Consider the following 11,333-nt stretch of genomic DNA (forward strand, 5'->3'; position numbering starts at 1 on the left):
AGCACCAGCGGGGGGAGGGGGGGGGGTCAGAGAGGAAAGGAGAGAATCACAAGCAGACTCTGCTCCTCAAGCAGAAAGCCTGACACAGAACTCAGTCGAAGGACCATGAGATCGTGACCAGAACTGAAATCAAGAGTCAGATGTTCAGTCAACTGAGCCACCCAGGTGCCCCTAGAACTTGAGGCTTCTTCCCCTAAAATTGCACTTGAGTATTTTAGTAAAGCACTCACATTTTTAAAACTATGATTGTTTCTGCTACAATTTTCTCACAAACAAGAAGTAGGTTTGTCTGTCCTTCAAGTTCTAAGCCACACCAGCCACTCAGTTGCTTTCATATTAGGCTAACATGATATACAAAATCTACTTATTTAAATATACAATGAAATTATGATTCTTTAGTGAAGTGTAGTGTCTTCATTAGGGCAACTAATGAAGCATTTTTTGACTATGAGAAGACTTTCACATCATTGTATGTGCGACACGGCCTGACTGAGGTGGTTCTAGTCAGCGGAGCAGTTCTAAGGAAATTCATGCTGAGCTGGAGCCCTGACTTCTAGGCCCTGCTCAAACATTAACCACTTGGATAGCTAACTACATGGACAAGTCACTTAATCTCTGCAGGCCTAACTACTTACTCTCAAGGTTTCTCTCAAACCCTGGTTTCCACCACTTCATTCTGATATCTCAGAAAGATACTTTGCATACATTTCAAAACAATGTTGGGGCACGCCTCGCTAACTCAGTCAGTAGAGCATGCAACTCTTGATCTCACGGTTGTGAGTTCGAGCCTCATGTTGGGTGTAGAGAATACTTAAAAATAAAAACTTAAACCAAAACAATGCTCATCCCCGTTTAAACCAATGCCAGTAATAAAGCTGATTCTGCCAAGTTTGTGCCTAACCTTTGAACAAGTAGCAGCCTGAATGTTAATATCATGTAATCATCAGAGGAAAAGAGCTGAGATTTTGACCTCATTTCTTGAATAGATATGTTTATGGGTGTGAGCTAGCTAGTATTCAGTTAATATTATACAGAGTTATTGCTAAATTCTCCTTTTCCTCAGATAATGAATAAAAATAAAAGTTTACAGCATGAATTATTGCCAGTTGATAAGACTAGTGCTTTGCACATCTGCTTCCTACATTAAGTATTCTCTGTACATGACTACAACATTCTTGTATAAAATTCTTTACTATTTGCATGCATGTGTCTTTGTAGCACTTATGGTGATATATCATGTATCATTTGATTATCAGCAATCTAGGGAGGTAAAATCTCTTGTGCAACCTAGCAAAGACTGCTGAGTCCCTCAGGATGTGGGTAAGACAAGCCTGGGATGGACCCTGTGAGCACCAAAGCACAGCAGGCCATCATTTCTGTCTGCAGTCCTAAGACTCTACATGTCAGCAGAGATGTCATGTGGGGCTATTTCATTTCCCAAGATGACCTCATCATACATTTCCTAAAAGCATTAGATTTGATCATCTTCATATCTTCACACTCACCAAATGTATTTCATATTCCTTGCTAGTAAGCATATTGTGCATGCCTGGTCTGGCCTTAGCTATGTATCAGAAAGTAACTATTTAAAGCACTTTCTCTATTTATCCCTGAGAGATTCTTGTGCTGTGTTTTGTTTTGCTTTGTTTTTGCTGTGATAGCAGGCAGTATCCTATAGAACAGTGCCACAAAAATGTTTCAAATAGAATTAGGGCACCAGTAGAAAATGGCTATATGGTGATGACAGCATAATCTCTAGGCAAGTAATAGGAAATATGTATCAGAGAAGTTACAGGCTTCTTATAATTCACTGAAATAATAATTAACATTGACTGCTTACTAAGTGCCTGGAAATATGCCAGCTGTTTTATGTGATTGTAGTCATCATGATATTGCAGTTTTCTCAGCATGAAGCAAACAGTAGGAGCTCAATAAATACTGCTGGGTAAATGAATAAGAAGTACCTTTATTTATTTCACAAATGATGAAAAGTAGGTTTAGAATTTTAAGCTTTACTTAAGGTCACATAACTATTAAGCAATAAGTGGACCTAGTTTGTAAAAGCCCAAATTTGATTATAACATTGCATAGTGTGGCAGTTCAGAGTGGGAACTTTAGAGTGAGCCAGATCACCTAGTTTTGAATCCAAGCTCTGCCACTTACTGGCTGTGTGACTTTGGGAAAGTTTACTTAATCTTATGTGCTTTAATTTCTTCATCTGTAAATTAAAATAATAATTCCAACCTGACATGGTTATTGGGAGGATTAAATGAGCACTTAGAACTGTGCCCGGTATTTGGGGCACCTGGGTGGCTCAGTTGGTTAAGTAACCTACTTGGCTCAGGTCATGATCTCACCATTTGTGAGTTCAAGCCCCTCATTGGGCTCTGCTGACAGCTCAGAGCCTGGAGCCTGCTTTGGATTCTGTGTCTCCCTCTCTTTCTCTCTCTCCCCCTCCCTCTCTCACACTCTTTCTTTCTCTAAAAAATAAATTAAAAAAAAATTAAAAACAGTATACAGTGTAGTAGAGCCTTATATACCAAATAGAGCTTTCTATTTTCCAAAATAAATTTCCATAAATTATCTCATGACGTTCTTAAAAGGTAGACAACAGTAATTACAGTCATTATAATACCATGTCATTTAATCTTCACAATAATCCATTTTATAGATGACAAGAGTCAGGCTCCGAAAGGTTAAACAGATTGCCCAAGGTCATACAGCAGTCAGTCAGTAGTAGCCCCTGTGGGGGGAAGGTACAATGAAAGATTTAAAAAGATTTAACACACAGTGGCAACTCTTAATCAGAAGAGAATAGAGGGAAGGCAGATAGGAAAACAACCACCTCATTTATGAAGAATGCAGCCATGTGCTAAAAGGAGTGCAAGCTACATGCTGATGAAGAGCCAGAAAAAGAATTGATGAATTTTGTCTCGAGGTAGTATGTTTGCCTAGAATTCATGCCAATGGCAGCAAAGCAGGTCAGACACTGTTTTGTGGTAATGAAACCTGTTAATTAAGAAAAGCTTGAAGGTCTGGTGCTGGAGTCCAGCTCCAGCAGGTCCAGGGTTCCCTGAAGGATGGACAGTGTCGGCACAAGAGAGATGAGAGAGCCTTGAGTTTCTTTCTGATCACCAGGCAGGCATCTCTGCACTGACCTGAGAGTCAGCTTTATTTATGGTAAAAATGTATAGAGCCAGCACAGAAGTGGCATTTGCCTTAGACAAGGATTTCTGATGACAAATTTCTTTGGCATGTAAACATTTCCCAGAACATAGATTGGTAGAAGACTCATGCATAATCTCTATCAATAGTGATTGATGTAGGTGACTTAGATGCTTATCATATGGGGAAGGAAGGTATCTTTAGCATTTCAATAAAAGGCAATGTTTTTAGCATAGCAAAGGCAAAAGTTAGTTCTTTGTGAGCAGGGGTCAATAGCCTGTTTTCTTGAGGGGAAGAAAAACAGGTTTCTCAGGAAATGTAGTATTTGCTCCCATAATCACAAAAGAAGAAATTCCTATAATAAGTTCCTTCACAAGGTGCAATCAGCATATTTTAGAATAAGGGGACAAGTCACACCCAATACCAATCAGTAAGGTACCTTGGGGGGTTGGTGCTCAAAAAATAATTGAGTGGGTGGTAGACAACGGTCACCATCTGATGGTGGGAGGCTGTGCAAAACCTGCCTTAACCTCACAAGGAGTTTTCTCAATTTAGTGAGTTCAGAAATGGCTCCCAACAGTCTGGGAGTACCAGAACAACAAGGGAAAGGAGTCGCCCAAAGAAAACTTTGAAAAATGCCTCGGCATTCATGGCAACTCCCACACATTTTTGGACGTAGGAGGGAAACAGCGACTTTCATTTTAAGGAAAATGAAGTATTCAGTACCAGGGATAATATGAACAATGTAATCATTCTAAAGAAAGTTCCCTGTCTGCTTGAGAGGATTCAGAATGTGTATCTTCATCCTTTTATCTTTAGTTTTGCTACTTTGGAATCTAGTGGATCAATTTCTTATGGAGTCAGACCTCCCATTTGAGGCCTAAGGGTTATGAGATATTTTTTTATTCTCTGTCTCTCACCGCTCCTCTCTCAGGGCTTGTACACTTCCAGCAAGATCTTGCCAATCAGTGAGATATCATGGTGCAGCAAAGATGATTCCTTCTCTTCCGCCTGATCTTGGTGGCTTGGAAACTAGAAATAAAAGACTTTATTCCATTTTTGGATGGGGTATGGCAAAGCACTAGAGGAAACTTTGATGAAGTAGATATCTGTGAATCACCATGAACAAACCATTTTCAGACGAGATCGGGCACATTCAGGGTGGTATGGCCATAGACGAACAAACCATTTTCAGATAGTATCTTCCCTCTTTCTATAGAGTGGCTTTGTTTCCAGCTCAGTCCCTGGAAAGATCAGATCTTAGGTTAATCCCTAGACAAGTCTGAGAGTATGAAAACTCTAGGATTCATTATGATAGACTAGAGTTCTCAGATCTAATAGCCACGTGCAATCCTCAAACAAGATTTTCTGAGATTCTTCAAGCTCATTCTGCTAAATTCAAACCAAATCTCTAGGTGATGGAAAGAACAGACATATTTAATAATTAATCAACAAGCGTCTTGCTCAATGTTGGGGTGCAGAGCAAAAATTATAAAATATTTTAAAAGAATGGTAAAAATACCACCTCACTTGAACATCGCACTAGAGAGAGAATACAAAGGTGCATTAAATAATTGCCTAACAATACAAACAGAATGCAACTAAATGAGTAAATGTATGGATAGTGCTGTAGGACCTCAGCAAGAGCAATTTGAACCACAATGTAGAAGAGAAAATTAGCCTTGTATTCAGGATTTATAAATGAATAGACTGGAGTGAAGAATGTATTTGCAGGAGGGAATACCATTAACTCTGTCCTCTGTCCCCTTGTAGTGCTTTCGGAATATCATTCCTGCTCATTTCTTAAGACATTGCCTGGCACGCAAAATGAACAGATGAAATGGTATTCAAGGCTTCCACAACTGAGTCCTATATTACCAATCCAACCTTGCTACTGCTCATTCATTCACTCAGCAGATTTTTATTTCACAGGTAAATGCATTAGACTCTGTGGTAGGCACGGAACATCCAGAGAAGACCTAGACCTATTTTCTGTCCTTACGGAGTTTAGGCAAGGAGACTAAAGCTATGATACAATGTGATAATCACTCTAAGAGGTATGCTCAGGCTATTGAGGAAACCCACAGCAGAAACACTTACCTTGGAGGAGAGAATGGGTCAAGGAAAGTTATCAACTTTAAAGTGATCCAAAATAAGAGTGCCTGGGTGGCTCAGTTGGTTAAGTGACTGACTTTGGCTCAGGTCATGATCTCACAGTTAGTGGGTTTGAGCCCTGTGTCAGGCTCTGTGCTGACAGCTCAGAGCCTGGAGCCTGCTTCAGATTCTATGTCTCCCTCTCTCTGACCCTCCCCTGCTCACACTCTCTCTCTCTCAAAAAGTAAATAAACATTAAAAAATTTTTTAAAAATAAAAATAAAAAAATAAAGATCTGAAAGAGGGGCACCTGGGTGGCTCAGTCAATTAAGCATCTGACTTCAACTCAGGTCATGAGCTCATGGTTTGTGTGTTCAAGCCCACGTCGGGCTCTGTGCTGACAGCTCAGAGCCTGGAGTAGTCTGCTTTGGATTCTGTGTCTTCCTCTCTTTCTGTCCCTCCCCTACTCATGCTGTTTCTCTCTGTCTCAATAATAAATAAACATTAAAAAATTTTTTAAAAAGTGATCCAAAATAGAATTTTAAAATAAAGTTTACTAAGGTTTATTAAAGGTTATCAACTTTGAAGTCAGTGTGAAGAAAACATTTTCAGATAGTGTTTTCTCTACTCCTGTATACAGGACTTCTTTCTGGCTCAGTCTCTAAGATTAGATCTTACATAAAATTGAGTCCACTCTTAGACAAGTTTGAGTGTTTGAAAGACCTAGGGTTTATGAAGATAGATATAACCCCTAAGCCAGTCAAAGTATAATAGTTTCCTGAGTAGATTAATACAGTGGCAATGTGAGGAGGGGTTAGAGGGATGGAGTTTAGTGAGGAAGCTGTTGTAATAATTGGAAAAAAGTGATATGAATTTCTATTGGTAGTAGAAGAGAAAATGGAAGATAAACGTTTAGATAAGTCAGCAGCACATGAGTTTCCAGTTGGCACATTACAGTCAACTTTAAGATACAAGTATTTGAACATTAGCAAGGACTATAGGAATGATCCTAAATTTTAACAGACTCTTATAACAATTGGTTTAACTGAAATTTTTAAAATACCAAAAGAGGGAGGGATGAGTAGTAGAAGTGGCAGGAGGGGTAGCCTCGGTCAGGAGCAGGGACATCCTTCTTGAAGATCACCCTTGAGGTCTACCTGAGTCTGCCCTGACTGGTGTCCGACTTGTTTGGATAGAACAAAATCTCACCTACACAACAAGTCACCAGACTCTGTTCTCTAATTTCAATCAGATTCAATTCAACAAATATTTGTTGAGCACAAATATATTCCAGCACACTACCAGATATTTGTAAAAGTGTACCACAGATATTTTTTAAGTTACTTTCTATCCTTATATAATTTATTGTATACTCAGAGTAGTAATAAAGTATCTAGCTAGAAGAAAAGTGTAAGAGTAATTAGTGTTCATCTATTTAGAAAAATGGAATGTAAGTACCAAATATATGGTAAAAAAAATCAAACAGCAAAACTAGTGCGCGTGTGTACACGTAAACATATACACGCATGTGCACACACACACAAAGCTAACCTCCTTTTAATTTCTCCAGTGTAGAAATCATGCTCCTTCCTGGGGGCATTGGCACAGCCCTTCCTCTAATAGCACACCCCGCATCTCGTCCCCAGTTCTCCTGCCTGGCTCCTTGTCTTCCTACAAGTTTCAGCTAAAATGTCACTTCTCAGAGGGGCCTTCCCTGCTTCCCCATGTGAAGTGGCCCTTTTCTGTTTTATTTCTTAATAGCAACTTTCATCACTTTTAATTGTCTGGTTTATTCACTTATTGAGTCCTTTGATGTCTGACTTCCCCACTAAACCATGAATTTCATGAAGGGAAGAATTACCTTTTTTCTTTTTTTTTTCTTTTTTCTTTTTAACCATCATACATTAAGACTCTTGGACAGTAAGTAGCACAAAATAGGTGTTCAATAGATATTTGTTTAATAAATACGTGAATATTGTTACTTTCATTAGTTGAACAGTTTGAACCAATATCAAAGAGAATAATTATCTTAAAGACTTAACTTACAAAAAATGATGAAACAAGTAGTTTCTGAAAAATTTGCAAGAAGAGGCTTTACAAATGATGTTCTGTGAACCATAGTCTACAGGTCATTTGTAGTCCAGCCAAGATTTCTAATGGCTCTAATCAGCTCGTGACTCTGTACCTTGCAAAGAATAATTCTAGCCTTGATATATGAAAAAGACTAAAGATGTCCAATTTTAAAGAACAATTTTATTTTTTTAAGAAAAATTTTAATGATGTCCTATTTTAGGAGATTTTCATTATATGCTTTGAAATAAGGAACTCTGTTTGGCATATTAAGTATCTCTGGAAATAAGTCATTTGTATACCTATGTGAACATGTGAGATGAGAGCATTTGCAAATCATGCCTTTTCAAGTATGGTGAAAGGATTCTCTATACTTATCTATTACAGCTCAAAATCATTACTACCGTTCAAGTATATTAGAGTTGAATGTAACATGTTCATAATTTGAAAATGGAAGCATAAGAAAGATTAGCATATGATTAACTTAACCATTTTCTTTAAATTTTTTACACTTACGGTATGTTTCACATCCTGAAATATATTATTTAATATGTAATATTATTGATGCTGAAGGCACATAAATAATGTACAATCATTATTCTAAAAAATAAATAGGTTCTGGGGTGTCTGGGTGGCTCAGTCACTTAGGTGTCTGACTTAGGTTCTGGTCATGATTTCACAGGTAGTGAGTTCGAGCCCCACGTCAGGCTCTGTGCTGACAGCTCAGAGCCTGGAGCCTGCTTTGGATTCTGTGTCTCCCTCTTTCTCTGCTTCCTCCCTGGCTCATGTTCTGTCTGTCTCTCTCTGTCAAAAATAAATAGACATTAAAAATAAATAAATAATGAACAGGTTCCAACTACTTCTTTTGAATTTTAGATGTATTAATTTAATAATTAATTAATTAGTTGATTTAATATTAAACATATTTTAACCTTGAATGTAGCAACTAAAATGAAGAGGAACTATTTGCTAAATGCACCTCTGCAGGGAAATCTCACAAAAGATTTTGCTTAGGAAAGCTATTTGAAACAACTTAGAGTTAGAATTATTTCTAGGCTATTGCAAGATAAATTCATTTTGTTTGGATTTTGATCCCCCAATAAATTTAGATTGGAGAGAGTGTCATTTTGATATTTAATACAATTAAATTATAACTTGGAAGGTGAGTTCTGCATGGCATGAGGCATGTAGAAATTATGTGAAAATAAGTAACTGTATAGACAACAGACCCTTTGATACACATGGGTGTGATTCTTGGGAAATCTAACTAATAGTCACAGATGAGAATTCTTCAATATCCGCAATCCTGTAGCCTTTGTGCTGATTTAGTTTTGGACTCCCTCTGGTGGTTCAACCTTTTGGTGCTATAACTGGTACTCTTCACTTGGTACAATCACCAAATTTGGGGTCATATTAAAAACAAGAAAAAAAAAAAAGCAAAAGAACCACATGACTGCTATTAGTTTTCCAAAAGGAGAAAACTATGTCATTTATTATTAAAAGACTTGTCATTTATCATTGATAGAATATATGTGGACATTAAGATACTTGAAATAATAGTGTTGGATATGGTTTGACCTAAGGGAAAGGAACACTGTGAATGTCACTGGCCCTGGAAAAGCTAGTTATAATTCTGCTGAGACTGTGTGGATAAGGGCTGAAGGCCCAGAGACAGGACTCCTAGATGTTTTTGTTTGAACCTAAGGTGAGAATGGGAACTTTTAAAGAGGGTAAAGTAAATATTTCCTGGGTATATGGATCCTATAAGGTCAGAGAACCCAAAGCAACATGTAGTTTCCTTCACATCAAATGCAGAAAACTCTAACGTTGATTTAATGTTACTTTCTTCCCTGTGTCTCTATGGCTTTGGTTATGCTCCTTAGCTATAGCGTATAAAAAGTCTTTTACCTCTTCCAACTATAGTCAATTTATGAGGAGGAAGATTCTTATGTTCGTTCCATTAACCTTTCACTTCCTGGACAATTCTGCACTACAGATATATGTAAATCTACCAACTCTTTTATATGACAGACCTTCACATATATATGACAGTTACCATTTTCTCATCAAGTCTTCTCCACCTCCCTCCTTTTTTTTTTTTTTGATCCTTAAAGCTTCTTAGGACCAGAATAAAAGAACATCTGTGAGTTACAGGCATTGTGATAGAATAACTTGATGGGCACTTTATTCACGCCTTCAGGAGTCAGTAAAAATATTGCCTTTTACTTCAGAACATGCGAAACTTTTCTTGAAAAGTTTGAGTTTGGAGTCTCTGTTCTCCAAAGAGAACAGACAGCAATAAGACTAAGAAAAAGAAGAAAGTGGTATGTAGTGGGTGACTTACCCAGTTCAAAACCTCCCCTTACAATGCGATTTCCTGATTCCTTATAAGTTGTTCCAGCACCGGGGCTGGCGGCTGGAAACATACAGCAGGAAACCAAATACGTGAATGTGTGTGAATGTGGAATCTCGAAGTCAGTCATAGTGTCTGCCCTGAGGTTTGCGTAGAATAAGGGAAGCTGGCATTTGTCTTAATATCTCAGATCTCACAGGACTTTCTATTGACAAGACATTGCTAGAAAATCCATGATAGGTTATTTGCATAAGCAGAAAGAAACCCACCAGCCCCCAGTGACTTACGCACTCTATCTGCACTCTCAATTTTGTAATCACATAAATTTGGGGTGCAATGACATGGGAAAAAGAGATGTAGAGGAATGTGAGTAAGATAAAAACAAGGCATATTTTCTTGACTTTGAAAGATCTGGAGCTTTTTTTATATTTAAAAGGATAGGAAATATATTCTAGCTGATACAGAGGAGGAATAACCCTCTAGAACAAATATTGTTAATGTCCATACTACCCAAAGCAATCTACACATTTAATGCAGTCGCTATCAAAATACCAAAAGATTTTTTTTTTACAGAACTAAAAGAATCCTAAAATTAATAGGGGGCACCTGGGTGGCTTAGGTCATGGTCTCACAGTTCATGAGTTTGAGCCCTGTATCAGGCTCTGTGCTGACAGCTCAGAGCCTGGAGCCTGTTTCAGATTCTGTGTCTCCCTCTCTCTCTTTCTCTGCCCCTCCCCTGCTCATTTGCTCTCGCTCTCTCTCTTTCTCAAAAATAAATAATAAATATTTAAAAATTAAAGAAAACACAAGAAACAAGTGTTGGTGAAGATGTGGAGAAAAAGGAACCATGATGCACTGTTGGGAATGCAATTGGTGCAGCCACTGTGGAAAACGGTATGGAGTTTCCTCAAAAAATTAAAAATAGAACTACCCTCTGATTCAGTAATGACACTACTGGGTATTTACTCAAAGAATATGAAAATACTAATTTGAAAGGATATATGTACCCTTTATGTATACTGCAGCCTTATTTACAATAGCCAAATTATGGAAGCAGCCCAAGTGTCCATTGATACATGAATGGATAAAAAAGATGTGGTATATATGTACAATGGAATATTATTCAGCCATAAAAAGAATGAAATCCTGCCATTTGCAGGATGGATGGATGGAGCTAGAGACTATAATGCTAAGCAAAATAAGTCAAAGATAAGTACCATATAATCATATGTGAATTTTAAGAAACAAATGAACAAAGGGAAAAAGAGACAACCCCCCCCCAAAACAAACTCTTAACTATAGAGAATGAACAGATGGTTACCAGAAGGGAAATGGGTGAGGGATGGGTAAAACAGGTGAAGGAGATTAAGAGTACATTTATCTTGATAAGCACTGAGTAATATATAGGATTTTTGAATTACTATACTGTACATCTGAAACTAATATAACACCATATGTTAAATATACTGGAATTAAATTTTAAAACCCTTTTAAGTTAAAAAAAAAAAAGAGTAATCCCATATGGGGAAGAGAGAAGAAAGGTGGGAAGAGAAGAGCAGGCAGTAGTCTTAATGTAGACCACCGTCATCTCTAATACAGGCCTTAATACTGCTATGCACGGAGTAGACAATAAACACATGGACAAAAGAGG

The sequence above is a fragment of the Suricata suricatta genome, chromosome 9 (assembly GCF_006229205.1).
Source record: "Suricata suricatta isolate VVHF042 chromosome 9, meerkat_22Aug2017_6uvM2_HiC, whole genome shotgun sequence".
NCBI lineage: Eukaryota > Metazoa > Chordata > Mammalia > Carnivora > Herpestidae > Suricata > Suricata suricatta.